Consider the following 19,902-nt stretch of genomic DNA (forward strand, 5'->3'; position numbering starts at 1 on the left):
CAGTAGTTTGGTTGTCGAGGTGGACGGCCACCTTGTGCCCTGTCGGTGTGACTGGTGGATGCGGCAGCGTAGTACGTCAATGAGATTGCTGTGTCGTCGTTCATGCTGATGTTGTCTGGGGGTAGGCCAGCTAAGCGTCTGCTTCTTCGAAGAGCTTCTGCTGCGGGATCCAGGATGGCAAGTTACCCAGCACCGCTCCAACAAAGCTCACCCAGCCGACCACCGTCCCCGACAGCAATGGCATAACAAATTTCGCAGCGAGTCCCCCGACTCCGAGCGAAGCCTGACGCCGCCTCCGACACGGTCCCGCCGGTCGCCGTCTCCGCGTCGTCGGTCACCTTCCCCGCATCAGCTGGGAAACTAACTAGTGCGACCGATGGAGGTGCGGTCGCGGGACGATCAGTGTCGCCAATTCTTCCTTTTGCTGTGATGTTGATGAACAAAGTGCGTGTGTGTATAGACGGTGTAGATACTCTTGCTCTTGTAGACGCAGGTGCTGCTTTTTCGATTATGAGCCTTCGTTTCAAACATAATTTCTTGGGTCACAAAGTTATGTTAGCGTGGAATCGTAAATAAACTTTTCGTGGAGTTGGAGGCGAAGCGTTATGCCCTGTTGGTATTTGTTCATTTGTACTCACGATCGGTGGACAAAATTTCCGAGTTGAATTCACTGTACTGCCTCGCGCAACTCTTGACGTCATTTTACGGATAGACCTCCTTCATGAATGCGGCACTACGCTTGACTGTAGAGCTGGAGAGATTCTTCTACAAATTACGCTGCCCGCTGCAATAAATGACGATTTTCTGAATCTGCCTATCGATGTGCTTTCGTTGTCTGAAGATGTGACGATCCCTGGTCGGACAGCAGTCTTTGTACCTGTATGCTCTTCTCATGTCCGCTCAGGACCCTGCACTTGACTTGTGGAGCCCGTTCTCACAAACGCCATCAAGAAGAATGTGCTGGTCCCACGGTCTGTCCTTGCAGCCATCGACGGACATGCTTGCTTGTGGGCGCTCAACGCAGCCTCAGGGCCTATTGTTCTACCAGCCGGATTCAAACTGGGAACGTTCGAGGAGCAGGCCACAATTGACGTCAGAATGGTCTCGGTGTCTCCAGCCATCAGTCAGGCTACGCCCAACTACTCATCCGAGATGAAACGTATGATAAATAAGTCGTTGCCTTCTTCCGAGCAGAATGTCCTCGAGGAGGTGCTTACACGCTACGCGGAAGTCTTTGATTTCGCTCAAAACAACGTTGTTCCATGTTGCCCGAATCCCGTATGCCCCGCCGCATCAACACGGGAGATGCTACACCGATACGACAGAAACCCTATCGCGTATCCTTGTCAGAGAGGCAAGTGATCGCCGATCAGGTCAATGACATGCTGCAGAAAGGCATTATTCAAAAGTCAAGCAGTCCCTGGGCAGCTCCTGTTATATTGGTAAAAAAGAAAGACAACTCTTGGCGATTTCGTGTAGACTACCGCCGTCTCAATGCCGTCACAAAGAAAGACGTGTATCCGCTACCACGCATAGACGATGCTGTTGATTGTCTGCACTCGGCCGCATACTTTTCGTCCGTCGACCTAAGGTCTGGTTAGTGGCAAATACCAATGCATCCGTCTAAAAATGGAAGACTGATTTTGTCACGCCTGATGGGTTATTTGAATTCAATGTTATGCCGTTTGGCTTATGTAATGCCCCAGCTACCTTCGAGCGATTCATGGACTGAATCCTTCGTGGTCTCAAATGGGAGATATGTATGTGCTATCTCGATGATGTAATTATTTTTGGCAAGACATTCCACGAGCACAACCATCGGCTTAGCGTTGTTCTAGATTGCGTCAAACAAGCTGGTCTCGTTTTAAACGCAAAGAAGTGTCATTTTGGTGAGCGTCAAGCCTTTGTGCTTGGATATCTAGTCGACAGGGACGGTATACGGCCAGACTCCCAAAAAATCAGTCCTGTCTGAGACTTCAAGCAACCAACGTCTGTGAAGGATCTCCGTAGCTTCGTGGGCCTGTGTTCTTATTTTCGTCGGTTTATCAAAGACTTCGCCCAGCTTGCTCATCCCCTGACAGAGTTGCTCCGCAAAAACGCCCCATTCCGATGGACCGTTGAGTGTGAGGCTGCTTTCGAGCAGCTGAAGTATTTGCTTACTTCCGGGCCCCTCTTGCGCCATTTCGACCCGGAGGCACTCATGGAACTGCATGCAGAGGCTAGTGGTATCGGTGTTGGTGCCGTGCTAGTTCACTATCACGACAGCCACCAGCACGTCGTGGCGTATGCAAGTCGTACTTTGACTAAGGCGGAGAGGAATTATACGGTCACCGAACTGGAATGTCTTGCGGTTGTTTTCGCCGTCAAATGGTTCAGACCTTATTTGTACGGCCGAAAGTTCAAGATCGTGACAGATCGTCATTCTCTTTGTTGGCTCGTCGGACTACGCGACGCAGTTGGTCGGCTGGCTTGTTGGGCCTTACGGCTTCAAGAATATAACTTTTTTGTGACCTACAAGAGCGGTCGATGTCACTCAGATGCCGACTGCTTATCTCGCCTTTCATCTCCGACTGCGTATGCTGATGATGATGATTTCGACAACTACCTGGCCGCAATCTCATCCAACTTTCCAAATTTGGACGTCTTCTGTCACGATCAACAGCGTGACCCTTCACTGAAACCAATGATTGATGTGGCTCATAGCTCTAAACGCGCCACGCCATTCGTGATTCATGACGCCCTACTATATCGCAAGAATTACTCCAGCCATGGTTCCACACTACTCCGCGTCGTGCCAGAATGCCTGCGTCTTGCGGTATTCCAAGCCATGCACGATGACATCACGTCTGGACACCTTGGATTTGCCCGAACGATTCACCGTATCCGACAACGTTTTTACTGGCCTCGACTCTGGAAGACCACCAAGCACTACGTCGCAAGTTGTGATGTCTGCCAACGCCACAAACAACCTACCACACCATTGGCCGGCCCACTGCAGCCGGCTAAGCCACCGACATCACCATTCGAAAAAGTCGGCATAGATTTACTGGGCCCTTTCCCCAAGTCTACCACCCGCCGCCGCTGGATTATTGTGTGCGTAGATTACCTGACGCGGTATACTGAAACGATGGCGGTTGCTTCAGCCACATCATCTGATGTGTCATGGTTTCTTCTGCACTTGATCATACTTCGTCACGGAGCCCCTGATGTGGTGATAAGTGATCGCGGCCGGCAGTTTCCCGCTGATGTTGTCGAAGAGAGAGAGAGAGAGAATTAACTTTAATAAAGGTCCTGAAGGGGACTGGGCACCCCTTACGAGGGCCAGCCCGGTGGCTCCGCCCATGTGGGGACTGGGAGTCGGAGCTCGCCAGCCACCTTTTGGGCCTTCAGGACGGCCTGGTGTTGAAGGGCCCTGTCGGGGCTCCTGAGGTGGTTGAACCAGTCGTCCTCGGTGGCAGGGGACCCGAAGCTAGCGTTTAGAACGAGACACTGCCACAGTATGTGACTTAAATCGCACCTTGAATTTTGGCATTTGGGGCATTCTGGCCTTATATCTGGTAGGTATTTGCTGCAGATATAGGGGCTGGGGTAACTGTGCGTTTGCAGCAGTCGAAGCGTTAATTGTTGTGCTTTATTTAGTGCTGAGTGAGGTGAGGGGAATTCCTTTCTAAATAACTTATAGTGCGAGCAAATTTCATGATATGATAGGAGTGGCTCCCGGTGCGTGTTGGTGTCCCCGGCCAGTGAGCCGGACCGTGACCCCCCGCGGCACGTAAGGTCACGTGCGAAGTTATGGGCCAGCTCATTACCGTTGGGGACCCCTAGTTGAACGTTGAGTCCTTCATGGCCAGGAAACCAGTGGATATGCTTGTCTACAGTTATCTGAACAGATGCTAGGACTTTTAGTGCCGCCTGGCAAAGTGTACCGCGGTGGTATGCCAGTGCAGCGGGTTTAGAGTCGGTAAATATTGTGTCGCGCTGAGGGAGTGCTAGAGCAAGGGCAATGACCAATTGTTCAGCCTCGCAGGCTTTCTGAGTTTTTACGGTAAGAGCATTAAGAGCTTTTCTGTCTGGGGCGACCGCCACAGCTGCAAAGTAGGGTTTGTCCACGTATTTAGCGGCGTCTACGAAAACCACGTCTGTCGCGTGTAGGTTGGCCGCTTTTATTAAGGATTGAGCTCGTGCCCTTCTTTGAGTCTGATTGTTCACCGGGTGCATGTTCCTGGGGAAGGGTAGCACTGTGATTTTAGCGTGAAGGTGTTGCGGTAATGGTTCTGGTTCGTTGACTTGATTTGGGATAGGAAGACCAATGTGTGAGAGGAGTTCCTGACCCGCAGCTGTCGAAGACAGGCGCATGAGTTGGGACATTCTTTGTGCTTCGATGATTTCTTGGAACGTGTTATGTACCCCAAGGGATAGCAGGCACTGCGTGCTTGTGGACATAGGTAGACCAAGTACTCGTTTTGTGCATTTTCGGATGAGGTTGTCTACTTTAGTTTCATCGCCTTTGCTCCACAGGTGAGCGCAGGCAACGTAGTGAACGTGGCACATTAGGAACGCATGAAAGATGCGTAGTAAGCTTTCTTTTGTGAGTCCTGCGTGTCTATTAGCGACGCGTCGGGCGAGGTGCATGACTGCCTCAGCTTTTTTGGTGAGATGTGTGATGGTTAAGTCGTTTTTGCCATTCTCCTGTAGGGTAACGCCCAGAATTCGAACCGACGACACTATCGGGATAACCGAGCCATCCATTGTGGAGAGGTGTATGGTAGGTTCGGCTTTGGTGCGGCCGTACTGTGGTGGCAGAAGCAGCAACTCGGATTTAGATGCCGATAGTCTGAGACCCGTGGGCTTTAAAAATGTTTGTACTTCATTGACTGCTTCCTGAAGGCTCGCTTCGGTTTGTCCATCGCTCCCTCCAGTACGCCAAATAGTAATATCGTCGGCGTAGAGCGCGTGTTCTACGCCTTCGATGTGTCTCAGCTTTTGCGAAAGCTGCCTGAGGGCTAAACTGAAAAGAAACGGTGAAAGCACCGACCCTTGCGGGGTGCCGCGCGGGCCTAGGTTGTAGGTGTGTGACTTGAGATCCCCAACTTTAAGTGTGGCCGTTCTGGCTCTTAGGAAAGAGCGGACGTATTCGTAGAAACGGCGGCCTAAGCCTGCCTCCTGAATCTCGTGTAGTATATGAGCGTGGCTTATGGTATCAAAAGCTTTCTCTAAGTCAAGAGCTAGGATTGCTCTGAGGTCTTTGCTCCTTACTCTAAGTAACGTCTCCTGCAGCATGAGAAGTACGTCCTACGTGGCCATAGCCGGCCTGAACCCTACTTAATTGAATGGGAAGAGGTGTTTTCGCGCTGAATATTTTGTGACTCGACGGAGAATGAGGTGCTCCATGACCTTACCCACACAGGTTGTGAGGGAGATGGGTCGTAGAGAGTCGAGTTCCAGGGGTTTTTTCAGCTTGAAAATGAGTATGACGGTCGCGGCCCTCCATTCTGGCGGGACGCTTCCTTGCTCCTAAACCTCATTCATGTGGGTGGCTAGTGATTCAATGTCTTGGTCAGCCAGGTTGCGGAGTAGCTTGTTGGTGACTCCGTCAGGACCCGGGGCTGACTTAGTATTGAGCTCTGCTATTACCGCGCGTATTTCAGCGCTAGTTATAGCCTGCTCAAATGGGTCGTCTGTGGCCCCCGCGTAAGGTGGATAGTCTTCATGTGAGGTAGGTTCTGTTCATAGATACCGGGCTGCTGTAGCATCTAAAATTTGCGCGTCGGTAAGTTGCTGTCCTCGCGCTTTGTGTAACAGTCTATCTAGAGTTAGTCGTTGCTCTGACTTGGTGGGCTTGTCGCCGAGCAGATGCCTGAGAAGGTCCCATTTTAGACCTTTTCTCATGCGTGCGTCAAGCGAATTACACACCTCATTCCACTTATTGCGTGCTAGTGTGTGACTGTACTCCTCGATTTGTCGGTTGAGCAATGCAATTCTTTTTCATAGCCTACGATTGAGTTTATGCATTTTCCATCTTTTTTGAAGACTTTTGTGAGCCTCCAGGAGATGTGCGAGGTGGCTGTCCATGTGGTCTATGTTGCGTGTTGTAGAAATATTTTTGGTAGCTTGTTTTACGTCCCGCTGTAGTCTCGCAAAGAGTTCAGAGAGTGAAGAGTAATGGTTGGTGTCTTGTTTGCGTATTTGCCTAAAGAAGTTCCAGTCTACTACTTTAAAGTCTCTGGGCTCGAGGCTGCCTATATTGACTGTTGTGCTACAGATAAAGTGATCGCTACCGAGGTTAGCTTGCAGATTAACCCATGTGGGATTCAAAACGTTGCGTGCTAGGGTCAGGTCAGGGGATGAGTCCCGTGACACTGAGTTACCTATGTGTGTGGGGGTAGAGAGGTCGTTAAGTAACATGAGATTGTGTTGAGTGATGTGTGTTTGTAAGTGGCGTCCTTTCTGTGTTGTGCGATTGTAACCCCATTCTACATGGGGGGCGTTGAAGTCCCCCACGATGATGAGGGGATGGTTGCCTGCTATCTGCGTCGCTTTAGTTAGTAGTGTGGTGAATGTTTCTGTGCTGTGTGAAGGTGAACTGTACACGTTAAGGATAAATACCAATTGCTTAATGTGAGCGTTGGGGATGATCTCTATCATCTGATGGTCTATTTTGAGCTCTGGGCGTACTGCATGTGTCGTGTAAGCATAAGGCTTCGCCACACAGGCGGCTATTCCTCGAGCTTTGTTCCCACAGACGCCCTCGACTCTGTATCCGCGAAGAGCGAATCGGTCGATACGCGTTTCCTGCAGGAGAATGACGGCTGGTCGTTGGGTCATAGAGCCAATGAATTGTTGTAACTTTTCTCTCCGCGTACGGAGGGTACTTGCGTTCCATTGCCAAATTGTGAATGATTGTGACGACGCCATTTTAAGGTCTAGGTATTAGCCCAGCGCGCTTACTGCGTGCCAGGTCCTCCTCCAACACCTTAGTCCTCGCGTCCATTTGTGCTGGACATGCAGCCAACTCGATAAGTTGTTTCTGCATGCTGTCTAGTTTAGCGTTGAAAGCGCTATACTCGGCCGTTGTCTCTGCGCGGTACTGCTCTAGTATCGCGTATATATTGGCTGTAAACCGGTGAAATTCGGATTGCTCTTCGACCTGGAGCGTCAGGCCTGCCCGTTTCTTAGCGCCGCGTATCGAGACGGGGCCGCTGATAATGCTACCCTCGCGCGATTCGGGGGCCTGTTGTTTTGCTAGCTCATCTTTAAGCGACTGGATTTTTTAGCCTGTTCCGCATACATGCGTTTTAACTGTGCTTGTTCTGGGTCAGGTTGCTGTGGCGAGTGTCCCTGACGCTGCGCTGCGTGCGCCTCACCTTTGCATACCGCCTTGTCGGCCCAGGTAGGCTGGTCAGTGGGAGTAGGATTTCGTGGGCCTAGAGGAGGTCCTTGCGGTTTGGTGGTCTTGGCAGGAACCGGGCTGGTTGCTGGGGTGGGTGTTTGCGGCTGGGCTTGCTTTCGTCGGCGACGGCGCTGACGACGACGGCGCCCCAGGTAAGGCAGCTGGTAGCGATGTCGGCATTCACGGTCGCCCGTGCGGTGTGCTTCACCGCATAAGGCACACACTGGTTGGTTGCACACGTGTGGGTTGTCTGTTGGTAAGTGACCGCAGTGGTCGTAGACCTTGGTTGAAGGAGTGGGGCACACATCTTGGCGATGGCCCACTTGGCCGCAGGTACGGCAGGTGTCTATTTGACGCTTGTACAACGTGCAGCGGTAGATGACCTGGCCGCAGTAGACGTAGTTGGGCACTTTGAGCCCGTTGAAGATCAGAATCACAGTTTCAATGTTCCTGATGCGACGCGCTCCCAGTAGGCTTGAGTTGCGCGGTTGGATTAGCATGCGGTTGAGTGCGGCGTCGTCAAAGTCAGTGTCGACGCCGCGAATCACGCCTCGGCTCATGATACCGGCAGGTGAGAGGTAGGCCGTGACCGGGTGTCTCTGGTCGGTGAGAATTATCTCGGTAACTCGACTGTACGCTGCTGCATTAGTAGCACTGGGCGTACTGACGACAAAAATGTTTTGCATCGAGTTGGGACAAATAATGTCCTCCTCCGTTACCGATGGCGCTCGCTGAGCTGCCATCGTTAGTGCGGCGAGAATCCTGTGCGGGCTGCAGACTTGCACGTTAAGGCCGCCTCCCGGTCGCACGATGACTCGATTGTGACTACGTGGCATCGCCGGCAGTCGGCTCGCAGCTACGACGCGTCGTAGAGCAGCGTTAGGCGTCACTGTCGCGCCTCGTTGCGTTCCAGACTGGCGGGCTGCGTGTGACTTCGCGCGCGATTCTTGCCGCCTTTTTAGAACGGAGAACCATCCGTTTCCTTGTAATCCTCAGGGGTGACGTCGTCCCCTTCCATGGCAATCTGCTGCGGCATATCGCAGCTGGCATGCGTGCGCCGTAGGCGGGGAGGCTGGCCTAACCTCGCCTAGGCTTAGCTCGCCGGTGCAGCGAAAAGGCCTCTAAAATGATAAAAAACGAGCCCACCTTGGTGAATCAGGTGTCGAAATGTTCAGGTGAGCTTCGCGGAAGAGTGTCCGTGCAGCTCAGGAAGATTAGAGGCCGTTGACCGGTGAGAATCGGCATTCGCAGCGGAGCGCGATAGGTGTGCGTCCGCACACCAGTCTGAGAGACGCTAGCTCTCTGTTGTCGAAGAGTTGCTACGGCTTTGTGGGGGTCAGTATCGCCATTACACGCCATACCACCTTCAGACCAATGGCCTCACTGAGCGCACCAATCGTACCATCATCAACATGCTTTCAATGTACGTCGCAGCAGATTACAAGAACTGGGATGCCGTATTACCTTTTGTTACATACGCCTTTAATACCGCGAAACACGAAGTCACAGGTTATACGCCTTTCTTTCTTCTCTATGCTCGCCATCCACAAAGTTTCCTTGACACCATACTACCTTTTTCGACGAATGAAAACGCCAGTGTCGCGCAGACTTTGTGTCACGCCGAAGAAGCTCGTCGACTTGCTCGGCTCCGAACTCTTTCCGCCCACGCTCGCGCGAAAGACCGGTACGACGCAAAACACCCGCCAGTGACTTTCACTACAGGTGATTTGGTCTGGTCTGGCTGTGGACGCCCGTTCGAAAGAAGGGACTTTACCAGAAGTTTCTTTCTAAGTACTCAGGACCATTCGTCTTTACTCAGTGCCTAAGTGACATCACTTACGCTGTTGCGAAAGTGACAGCTCAGAACCGGCGTTCGTGCAAGACGCAAATTGTGCACATTGCCCGATTGAAGCCCTACAACAACCGATCGCTTCTACTCGCTTTGTGAGCCTCGTCTGGCCCGGAGGAAAATGTAACGCGGACTGAAAGAGCGAGGAAGAAGAAGAGATCGGAGGCTCTCGAGCGATGGTGATTCGGCAGTGACGGTAGAGCTCTGACATTTTTCAGTGTAAATAAACCCATCACATCCGTAACAATATTGTCGAAGGCCCACTACTTGCGTAAAGCGTGTAGGTGGCTGTCTCAGCCAGCTTCCAGCAGTTTTGGTTTAGCTTGTATCATTATATAAGACACAAGGACTCATTTTACGTCAATATATTCGCACATACACCGTAAAAGTGTTTACACCCAAAAAGATGTAAAAAGGGTGCTTTTACAAGAAATCACCCTTTGCAACACCCTTTAACACCCATAAATGGTTGATTGAAAAAAAAGCACCCATTTGTTTGGGTGCTTGCCTCGATAGCACCCTAAAATAGGCTCTAAGGGTGCTTTTGTGCCTGAGAAGGGTGTAGGTGACGATTCAACAGATGGAATATGCAGCATAAAAAGAACACATAATTATAATATTTGGGATTTGACGTCTCAAAAACTTCGATATGATTATGAGGGTCGTCGTAGTGGAAAGCTCTAGAGATTTTGACCATTTGGTGTTCTTTAATGGGCGCTGATATCGCACAGTGCACAGGCTTCTACCTTTTCGCCTCCACCTGAATTCGACTGCCACGGCCGGCATCGAACCCGCGACCTTCAGATTGGCGGCCGAGCAGCGTAGCTACTGCACGAATATGTGGACCTTGCGCTAAGTGACGGCCTAGACTTAGAATGTATGAAAATGCTCACCGAATACAGCAAAATGCCAGCAGAAGCAAATCGCGTTTCATCTATAATGGCAATTAACTGCAATCCACGTTACGAAAGCTCACCTTAGAGTTGGTTATAAGCTACATGTTTGCTGTGGATTATATACAGGAACATAATGTTCGCCCGAGTATGGGTGTGTGTGCGTGAGCCTGAGCATGTGTACGCGTGTAAGCGCGATTGCGTGTACACCCGTGCATGTGTGCGTGCGCGTGTATGTGCAAGTCCGTGCTTGTGTTAAGCGTGCCTGTGCACATGTGTACGCCCGTGCATGCGTGCGTTTACGGTCGCGTGTGTGTGTTGCCGTATGTGTGTGCGCCTGTGAATAAGTATGCGTGTGTATCAGCCCGTGCGCCCTCAAATTTCGTGTGTATGTGCGAGGGGGGGCACTGCTTCTTAGTGTTTAAGGTCCCACACCTGTTCAGACTGGGAGTCTATATGGGAGGTGGCTTAAGGAATGGCGGTGGTCAACGCACTGTACACAGACTATTCAGTACATGGAAAACAGCTGCACATTTTCGTGCCTCATCATTGCTTACGAACTTGCTGTGGTAGCTGATTAGGCCCGCTGAGGTGCTTCTACGCTCGAAAACGTGGGTTATGACCAATTCGCACGGAAAGTTGTTACTGCACTTGTGCACAACCATCGTTTATATTAACAAGGTTTAACAAGAACGTGCCCTGTCTTTGCTACAGGTGCTTAGCTAGCTCTGGGCAACCATATGGAATTATGTGCTGATCATGTGGTCAGCAAAAAGTTTGTTATAACAACCTCGGCACGTTTCGTGGTGCGTGACAAGCCTTCTAAACATCCGCGACTGTGGATTAATTTGTTCCAGCTTCGACTACGCATTCAGTGTTTGCGGCACCATACGCGGAATTGCCAGAAACAGACAATGTAAAAAAAAAATTCTGGAAAAAGGTGTAGCGATGCTCTCCCGCTAATGCCACCGAGGACGAAATAATTATTGTTTCTGGCCATTCCATGGTGCACTTTCTTTTCCTCAAGTTTGGCTTCACTATTTTTCGCCCACTGCAATCGCATTCCGTCAAAATATTCAAAGAACCCGAAGATGGTAAATAACCTGCGTCACTACGTGGCTGGAAGGAGAGTTGCCATTTACAAGGAGTCATTCTTGAAGCGCAATTCGATTGCCTTCCGCGTCGAATGGCCGTCCGCCGTATGCGCCATAGCGTTTGCCTTTCGGCGCCGTCTTGGCGGGTTTCCGCTCATCCCCCCCCCCCCTCTCCCCCGCTCACCCCGGCCAGCGTTGCTCCCACAACGGCGGCGTAGATAAGCGAATAGTTGCGTCACCGAACACCTGCGTCGACAGCTGCGGCCCCGCCGCCAGTGCCTCCTCTTTCTCTCTCTGTCTCATCGTCTTTCAAATGCGTTGCGTTGGTCTGGGGTCTTGGTCGCTGTGTGTGTTCTAGCGAACAGGCGCATATCCAATGGTGGTCACGCATGACACCGTGTTTGAAGTGACGCTCGGATTAAGGAATATTCATGGAGTGGCGGACACGGAAAACGTGGGCCTGTTAACGGTGAGTGTACTGTTTTCTTAGGTAGTAATCATACGGCGCTAGCTGGGCGCCTGCAGCAGCTCTGCCGAAGTAGGCTGCCAGCCATTTACAACAGCATGCGTTCGCGGGCCTGTTGCAGATGCCCGATTAAACGTGTGACTTAACGAGTTCACACTGCTATGCGCGATGTTGTGTAAGTGCCTGCATCACTCATACAGTGAGTGATGTGATCACTTAACAAGGGCGGGATTAGTTCCTGATCGCACATTGTCTCTACACTGCACAAAGTGATTGATATTGTTTTAAGATGTGCTTTGGGCTACATCGTAATAACATTTCTATCAATACTCAAATATGCAACGTGCTTCTGTAGGTGTAAGCGTAAAAAAGAAAGAAAAAGAAAAAATTATGTACAGAGGTGCACTGTACGAAATGGCTTTTTTTTGCTTAAAGACGGTATAGTTGGAGGTGCTGATATGCCGCGATGCTCCCAGCACGTGCGCCTCGGTCTTTTAAGCTATTTAGGACAAGTGTCACCAGCAACAAGGAAAGATCTAGCAGACTTCCAAAGGCGCGTTGTTGTGGCCATCGCCGTGCGTTGTTTTCCCTCGTTTCTGTTTGCTGTTTTCGTGCTTTGCCTTCATCTGCGATAACGTTCGGCGTTATAACAGAATCGAGAGAGTATACGTGACTGTGGGAGCTATGTGCGGTAGCTCTAGCATAAGCCATAGCTGCTGCAACGTAGACGGCGTCCGCGCGCGTTGGTGTCGTTCGAGCGCTCCTACTTGCTTGATTGTGTTTAACTGAGTATTTAGGCACGGGTTACGTTTGTAAATCTCGTGGTCAATAATCGCTAATAGCGTGCCCCTGATTGCCATCAGAGGATGGGCTTGGTTGTCGAAATATGCAAGACGCTTTTTCTGAAAGCAAGCTTTGAAGAACTTTTTTTAAAGAAATACTTTCATACGTGCTAGGCAGTGCCTATTGCAGGCTCGCAACTCTTTAAAAACTGGACGAGCTATCACATCTTTTATCAAATTAAAATAAATTGAGATGATTGAATTATAGATGACGAATTTCGGTGCTAGATTAGGTGCACAAAACACATGTTCGCAGCCCTACGTCTAGAAAGCAGGCAAATAGGAAGCACAGCGTCAAATTTAGATTAGATTCCATTGACGGAGCGTCGTGTGAGGGTAGAAAAAATGAGAAAATTGTTCATTTTTGATGCCCTTAAAGAGGCAGTCAGAATTGCACTCATTGGTGACTTGTAACAATTCCTCAGATTGTTATAGGCGTGATTAAAGTTAGTAAATCTTTTACTTTTTTTTGCAGACCTCTTCGCTAGTGCCACGCCCAAGATCATTTCTTCTCATGTAAAACAGAAAGCAGAGATGTCTTCACTGTTTGTACATGAAGAGGTAAGTTTCTTGTGCGTTTTAATTAATGCTACATGTTGTGAACGTTGTACATTAGGAATTGTTTTTCACACTGGCTCACTACCCCAGAAGGAATTTGATTCTTAGTTGAGTTCAGGCTTTCGTAAGTGCCATCTTTGAGCTGTAGTCTTACACTTCACCTCATTTCGGGAATTTGCTGCATGCTGGAAAACTGTTATCTTTATCATACGAAATTATTGGAATGTATGGGTTGTATGCTTCGAGTTCAGTGTTATGTCAATTACACGCCATTTCGAAGGATACACACTACACAAAGGATGTTCGTGCTGGCAGAACAGCACGAACATCCTTTTATGAGAAGTCATATTTGCTCTTATATTACAGGATGAGAGGGTGCCGCTGACGTCCTGCGTAGTCTACCCCGGCCCCAGCCTAGAGCAAGCCTACTTCCTGAACCTCCACATGGATAACCGAAAAATCTTCCGTGTCAGTAATGACGAAGAAGGAGTGACAGCACTAATGAGTTGATTTTTTTTTATTTTCAACATTGTCTACAGCCGCAAGGCCTTTAACAACCACCGTGATTGAGTGGCTTTTTCTCGGCGTGAGTTTGGAGATTATCAAAGAAGTTGTTTAGGCAGTACGACGCTGAAAATTTTAGTGTCACAATGCCTGAACAACTTTTGCTAGTGTGGTCATGGTAGATGAAGAAATACTGTTATTTGTGTAAGTTATTTTGCTTAAATATAGCTGGACCATTCCATGCCAAACGTCCCGGTAATTTTGGCGACCATCTGAATTGTATTTGAAAAAAAAATGTGCTGACTTACTGCGTTGAAAACAGTAAACTGCTAGAATGTTTCAGCGGGAAAAAAAGTTTTGTTCATGTGGCTGGCTTATAACTTCCTGGCTGTGATGAGTGAAGTGGCCGTGCGTGATCGGAAAGATAGAGTTGTGTTTGAAGTGCGCGCCACAGAGACAGTCGAAGAAGACGACGCAGGAAAATCAGGGTAGTGGGGTGGTGCGAAGAAGAAGAAGGACGGAGGCAGGGTTGAGGCTCGCCGGCGCTGTGCCCTGTGAATCTTGTGCGCTCGCACGCTTGCTTGCTCTGGGGGTTTGGCTGAAATCTGAGTAGCCTCTACTGAATTTCTTCTTGGATAGGCGTATCTAAAGCCTTAGCATTGATTAGCTAGTACCCTTCTGGCTAGTCAATCCAGACAGATGCCGCTTTCTTCGCCTGGACCAGGGACTTATCTCTGGTCTGCTTCTCTTTCACCGCAGGAGCTACCAGTGGACCAGTTCCTACGCAATGGCGTCGCTTCCGTTCCTGTGGCCCTAGTCCCAAGCAACGACGGAGTCATTAAGATGAAAAACCCTAAAGTGATCCAGTCGGAACTCAAAGCAGCGACAACTCACTATCACACCATCACAGAGGTCCGGCAGTTTGGCAAGGGAGGCATTGTCTGCTTTTCTCCTGACCAGCTCTGTGTCAAAGACTTACTTAAATGCTCGATGTTCGCTACCAATCCGGTGAGCGCCTTCATTCCTCCTCACCTAGCATGCGTCAGAGGTATTGTCCGAGGCGTAGACATCAACATGACTCCAGCTGAGGTCCTAGAGATGTTCTCTGAGGCAGGTGCTATTGCAGTTTATAGATGCTCACGAGTTGTAGAACAGACAAAGATCCCTACTGAGTCTGTAATTGTCACATTTGCCGGGTCGATTCGCCCCACTGAAATCAAGGCGTGGCCTTTAATATTCAGAGTCGAACAACTGTCACCTCGTCCCCTCCAGTGTCAGAAATGTTGGCGCTATGGACACACTTTAAAAGGATGTAGGTCAGCTCCCAGATGCCGAAAATGTGGTGAGGCACATACTGCAAATGAATGCAATTGTACTGAAGAAAAGTGTTGTCTTTGTCATGAGCAGCACTGCGCAGATAACGCTAATTGCTCAGCCAAAGCGCGGGAGACTCAAATTATGGAAATTGTTGATCGCAGACGCTGTTCACGAAAAGACGCCATCGCTGAAATTCAGGCAAGAACCCAGGGATATGCTGGTGTTGCAGCCCGACATAATGCAACTTTAGAAGCTTCTCTTTCAGTGTCCATTGCAGACATGATTGAAAAAGCGATGGAGAAAGCTATAGATCGCCTGGCCACCACCCTTTGTGACTCCTTATCTCATATTGTAGCCACTCAGTTGACGCAAATATATGGGACACCAAGAGATATGAAGGATACTTCCCAAGACAACGTAACTCTCCCACCAAGTGAAGCAGACGCAGAGTCATCTCCTTCAGGGGTACAGGCTGCAGGGCCCTCTTGTACAGACAACCAGAGGATAGGTGAAGACATACTAGAGGATGATCAGGATTATGATGATATGGACATGGACATCAAATCCCTAAAGCGCACTCGATCCCCTGTCTCCAAAAATACTGGCTCTTCAAAACATTCAAAAAACAAAAAATACCAGAAGGAGAACCTATCGAAGAGCGATTTCCTTAAAGACAGCATTTTAGATAAGGTAGTTGCCGAAACAATTCTGTCAAAATGATAGGTTCTATCAAAATTCTTCATTGGAACTGCCGATCTATTCATTCAGCTAGTACAGATTTATTGTATTTATCTTGTAAATTCAATCCAGACATTATTGCACTGCAAGAAACGTGGCTGTCAGCACATAATTCGTTTTACCTACCTAATTTCCGGTCTTTTCGCCTGGATCGCCCATCCAAAGGTGGAGGTTTAGCGTTCTTTGTCAATAATAAAATTAGTTCAAAGATCAAAACTTCGTACAAAAGTATATCCCCCGAATGTGAAATTTTCGCTTTAGACATCACCTTGCCTGGATGCTCTCCCTTCTCTCTGGTAAATCTTTACTTTCCTCTGGGTGTACAAGACACGCGATGTTTAGACATGGCTGTTAGTTCGTGGTGCACAGAAAAAATTATGGTTGGAGATTTTAATTCTCACCACACTAGTTGGGGTTTTAGGACTGATCAATGTGGACAACGCTTGTGGGACTGGTCTATAGACCATAATTTATCATGCCTCAACGCTAGAACTCCCACATTTATCCGAGACCGATCCCGCTCTGCCTTAGATTTGAGTTTTATAAGCTCGGGTATTTCTAGCGTATCTTGGACTACTCTAGACTGCGCCACCAACAGTGACCACTTACCAGTACTGTTTGAAATTTCTTGCCCCATTATTCCATCTTACTCCCAAGCTCGAACCTTTATCAATTATTCCAAATTTAAAAATGACCTAGAAGTTGCTTTGACTACCCCCACTGAAGACAACGATGAAAATAAAGCCATGAAATTAAGTGCGGTAATTAAAAGAACGTTCAAAAAAGCAGAATTTTCTATTGAGTCTGATACGAGAAAGCCTTGTAGCCAGTGGTGGAATTCTGAGTGCTCTCGTGATCATAGACGACGACAAGCGGCTTGGAAGCAGCTAATTCATAATCAGTCCCCCAAAAATTGGGCAGATTACAAGTTTATTGCTGCTACATTTAAGCGCACCGTGGCTAAAGCTAAAGAAGACTATGACAAAAAACATTTCGACTTTCTTTCCAAACCTAGAAATAAGAAAGCGTTATTCCGATATATGAGATCGCGCAAAATTCTGCCGTCTCTAGCTAACTCTGATTATGACAGGTTATCGACGGAAGAAATGACTAATTCGTTAGAGGCAATCGGAAGAGGTTTAGCTAACAGATTTTCGTCGACTTTGACAATCAACTGGCAAAAGTCCTCTATAAAGACTGACTACGAAAAAGTGACATTGTCCGAAATGTCAAGCGTAATTAGAAACTTACCCTCTTCGGCTCCTGGTCCTGACGGTATAACAGTTCCTATGATTAAAATTTTATTCCAGATATCACCCGGCGACGTCCTCAACCTTATAAACTATTCCTTAAGCAATGCCTGGATACCACATGACTGGAAAATAGCTAGAGTGATTCCCATATTAAAAAAACAAGGGTCAGGTTTTAACATTGACAACATCAGACCAATCTCTCTAACATCTCACCTGATCAAAATTATAGAGAGAGTTCTCAATAATAGAATAAAAGTTTGGATGGCTGACAAGCTAATATTGAAACCATTTCAAATAGGTTTTCGTAGCGAATGCTCAATTTGGTGTGCTCATGCCGACTTAGAGAGCCGAATACAGCTTGCCCGAAAAAGACGACAATACGCGGTACTAGTAACACTAGACATAGCTAAAGCTTATGATAGCGTTGAGCACTCAATTTTATTGAATTCTTTACACGAATGTGACTTTCCGCGTTATATTGTTGATTGGGTAGCAGAGTTTCTAAAATCGAGAGAATTTTATTGTGCAAAGGATGGATGTCACTCATCTAAATTCAAACAGCAACGTGGAGTACCTCAAGGGGCGGTCCTATCTCCGCTGTTATTCAATGTGTTGATGAGCTCAATTCCCATTGAACGAGATATCACTGTCTACATTTATGCAGACGACATTGCATTTTTCGTTGCAGATAGTGACATTTATTCTTTGCATCAAAAATTGCAAAAGTACATGTATTCTCTTGAAATTTGGCTGCATTCAATTTCATTGTCTCTAAACATCAGTAAAAGTGCGCTCCTGGTGTTCCCTATAGCAGATTCTATTCAAATTTCAGTACTTTATAATCAGGAACCGATTCCACAAGTAGAGTCTATCAAATATTTGGGCATTATTTATAACGAGAAACTTAACTGGAGCCCTCACATAGACTATAACGTGGCAAAGGCACAACGAGCTTCAGGCTTATTGCGAAGGTTGAGCAACAGAAAATATGGGTTACGTAGACACACCTTATTAATGATATATAAAATGTACATGCGCCCAATACTCGAATTTGGGTGTATATTATTTTCGGGTGGCCCTACGTACAAAATTAAACCGTTAGTTCTATTAGAGCGAGAAGCGTTACGGTTGTGTTTGCGACTCCCCAGGTATGTCGCTATTAATGTACTATATCAGGAAGCTCGCATACCAACTATTCTTTGCCGATTCCGTATCTTAACAGTACAAACATACTTGAAATTTTACGGCTTATCAGCGAGACGGTCTGCATATGCCTTTATTAGTGACCCCGACGCCTTCTTCCTCGCTCACTGGCCACGCTTTCGTACTCCCCAGATTATTTTTGTACAAAAGAAACTTGAAAGCATAAAGGTGGATATCAGATCGGTAATTGGAACCAAAGCATTAAATCACAATATTACGATAGAATGTGATGAAATTTTTCCCCCACTATCTAAGTTTCAATCTTCTAGTTACTTAAATGACAGGTTAGAAGACTACATAGCTCATGCGGAAATAAAGAACATAATAGCCACAGACGCTTCTGTGAATAAAGAAAAGGCAGCAGTAGGAATCGTCTCAGATTACCTCGGTTGGTCATTCTCGGTAAGACTACCAGACTTCACTCCGGTTTTCGAAGCTGAGCTCCTGGCTATTATTTTAGCGCTACGAAAACTTCCTTCAAACGAAGAGAGTGCAATGATAATTACTGATTCTCTTTCGCTGTGTACTACTCTCACAGCTTCACAACAATCAAGAGCTCTAGCGACATTACAAACATTAGTTCCACCTCATGTGAAGTTCCTGAAGTTAGTCTGGGTCCCGGGACACTGTGGCATACGGTTGAATGAAATAGCCGATTCACTATCTCGAGCCACACTTGATGGCCCTGTGATCTCGGTACTACCAGAATCGGAACACATAGTGTCGATCAGATATAGAAAATGGGCTATTTATACGGATATTATGGAAAATATTACTAAATATACGGACTATCAGCACCTAACATACCCCTGGAAACCTCAGTGGAGTCAATCTAAAAAGTTAGAAGTTATTTTAACCAAATTTCGATGTCGTGTCCCTCCATTAAACTTTTACTTGCACAGAGCTGGTCTGGCGATATCCCCCCTGTGTCCATTCTGTGAAGAAACGGAAACAATAGAGCATTACTTTATAACATGTAAAAACTATTCATTAATTAGGAAAAGACTTTTAATTGTTCCGTTTCAAGCAGTAGGTTTAAATTTAACTGCAGATAATGTTCTAAGTTTCGGTGCCTTTAGCTTGGGACATTGCCACAGGAGCGTATTCGATGCTGTATGCAATTTCATTCGAGAATCAAAGCGCATGTCATAATAATGCCTGCTTAAATATATTTCTGAAGACACTTGTCTAATTTTGAATGAAATTTGCATATTCATTTGATTGTGACCGGGTGAGATAAGCTCGATTGTCTGGTCTACTCAAAATTTCTGTCTTCCACTGTAGTATTACCTCACCTTTTCTCTTCTTGATTCAATCTTCAATTATTTGTTTAGTTTAATATTCCTTTTTAGTTAATTATTATTTTCTATTACATCATTAGTTTTTTCATTAAGGATAAACCTTTTAATATATCTCATATAGGATACTTCTAGATTTCATGGCCAATCCCCCATAGTGGGTATGTGCCAGTGCGAAGGGGCAACAACAACAACAACAACGACGTGGCTGGAAGGAAGAAGCAAGGTTGAAGAACCAGGGTGTGAGAGCAGTGACCCGTCGGGTTGCGGACTCGAGGTCTCAGCGGGCTCCCACCTGGGGCCATACCAGCCGTCCTTGCAGTTCGGGCCTGGCGTGGGCGAAACGTCGCCAGGACGTTTCCGCCAGGCGAGTCCGGCACTCACGGCAGCGAGCGCCAGCCAGCGTTCGAGAGAGGCAAGGCAAACGCCATGCGTGCTCCAGGTCAACGACCTCCGCAGTGAGCCGCGTTCTTGGCCGCGGCTGTCATTGGACTTAC

The sequence above is a fragment of the Rhipicephalus microplus genome, chromosome 6, assembly GCF_043290135.1.
Source record: "Rhipicephalus microplus isolate Deutch F79 chromosome 6, USDA_Rmic, whole genome shotgun sequence".
Taxonomy (NCBI): Eukaryota; Metazoa; Arthropoda; class Arachnida; order Ixodida; family Ixodidae; genus Rhipicephalus; species Rhipicephalus microplus.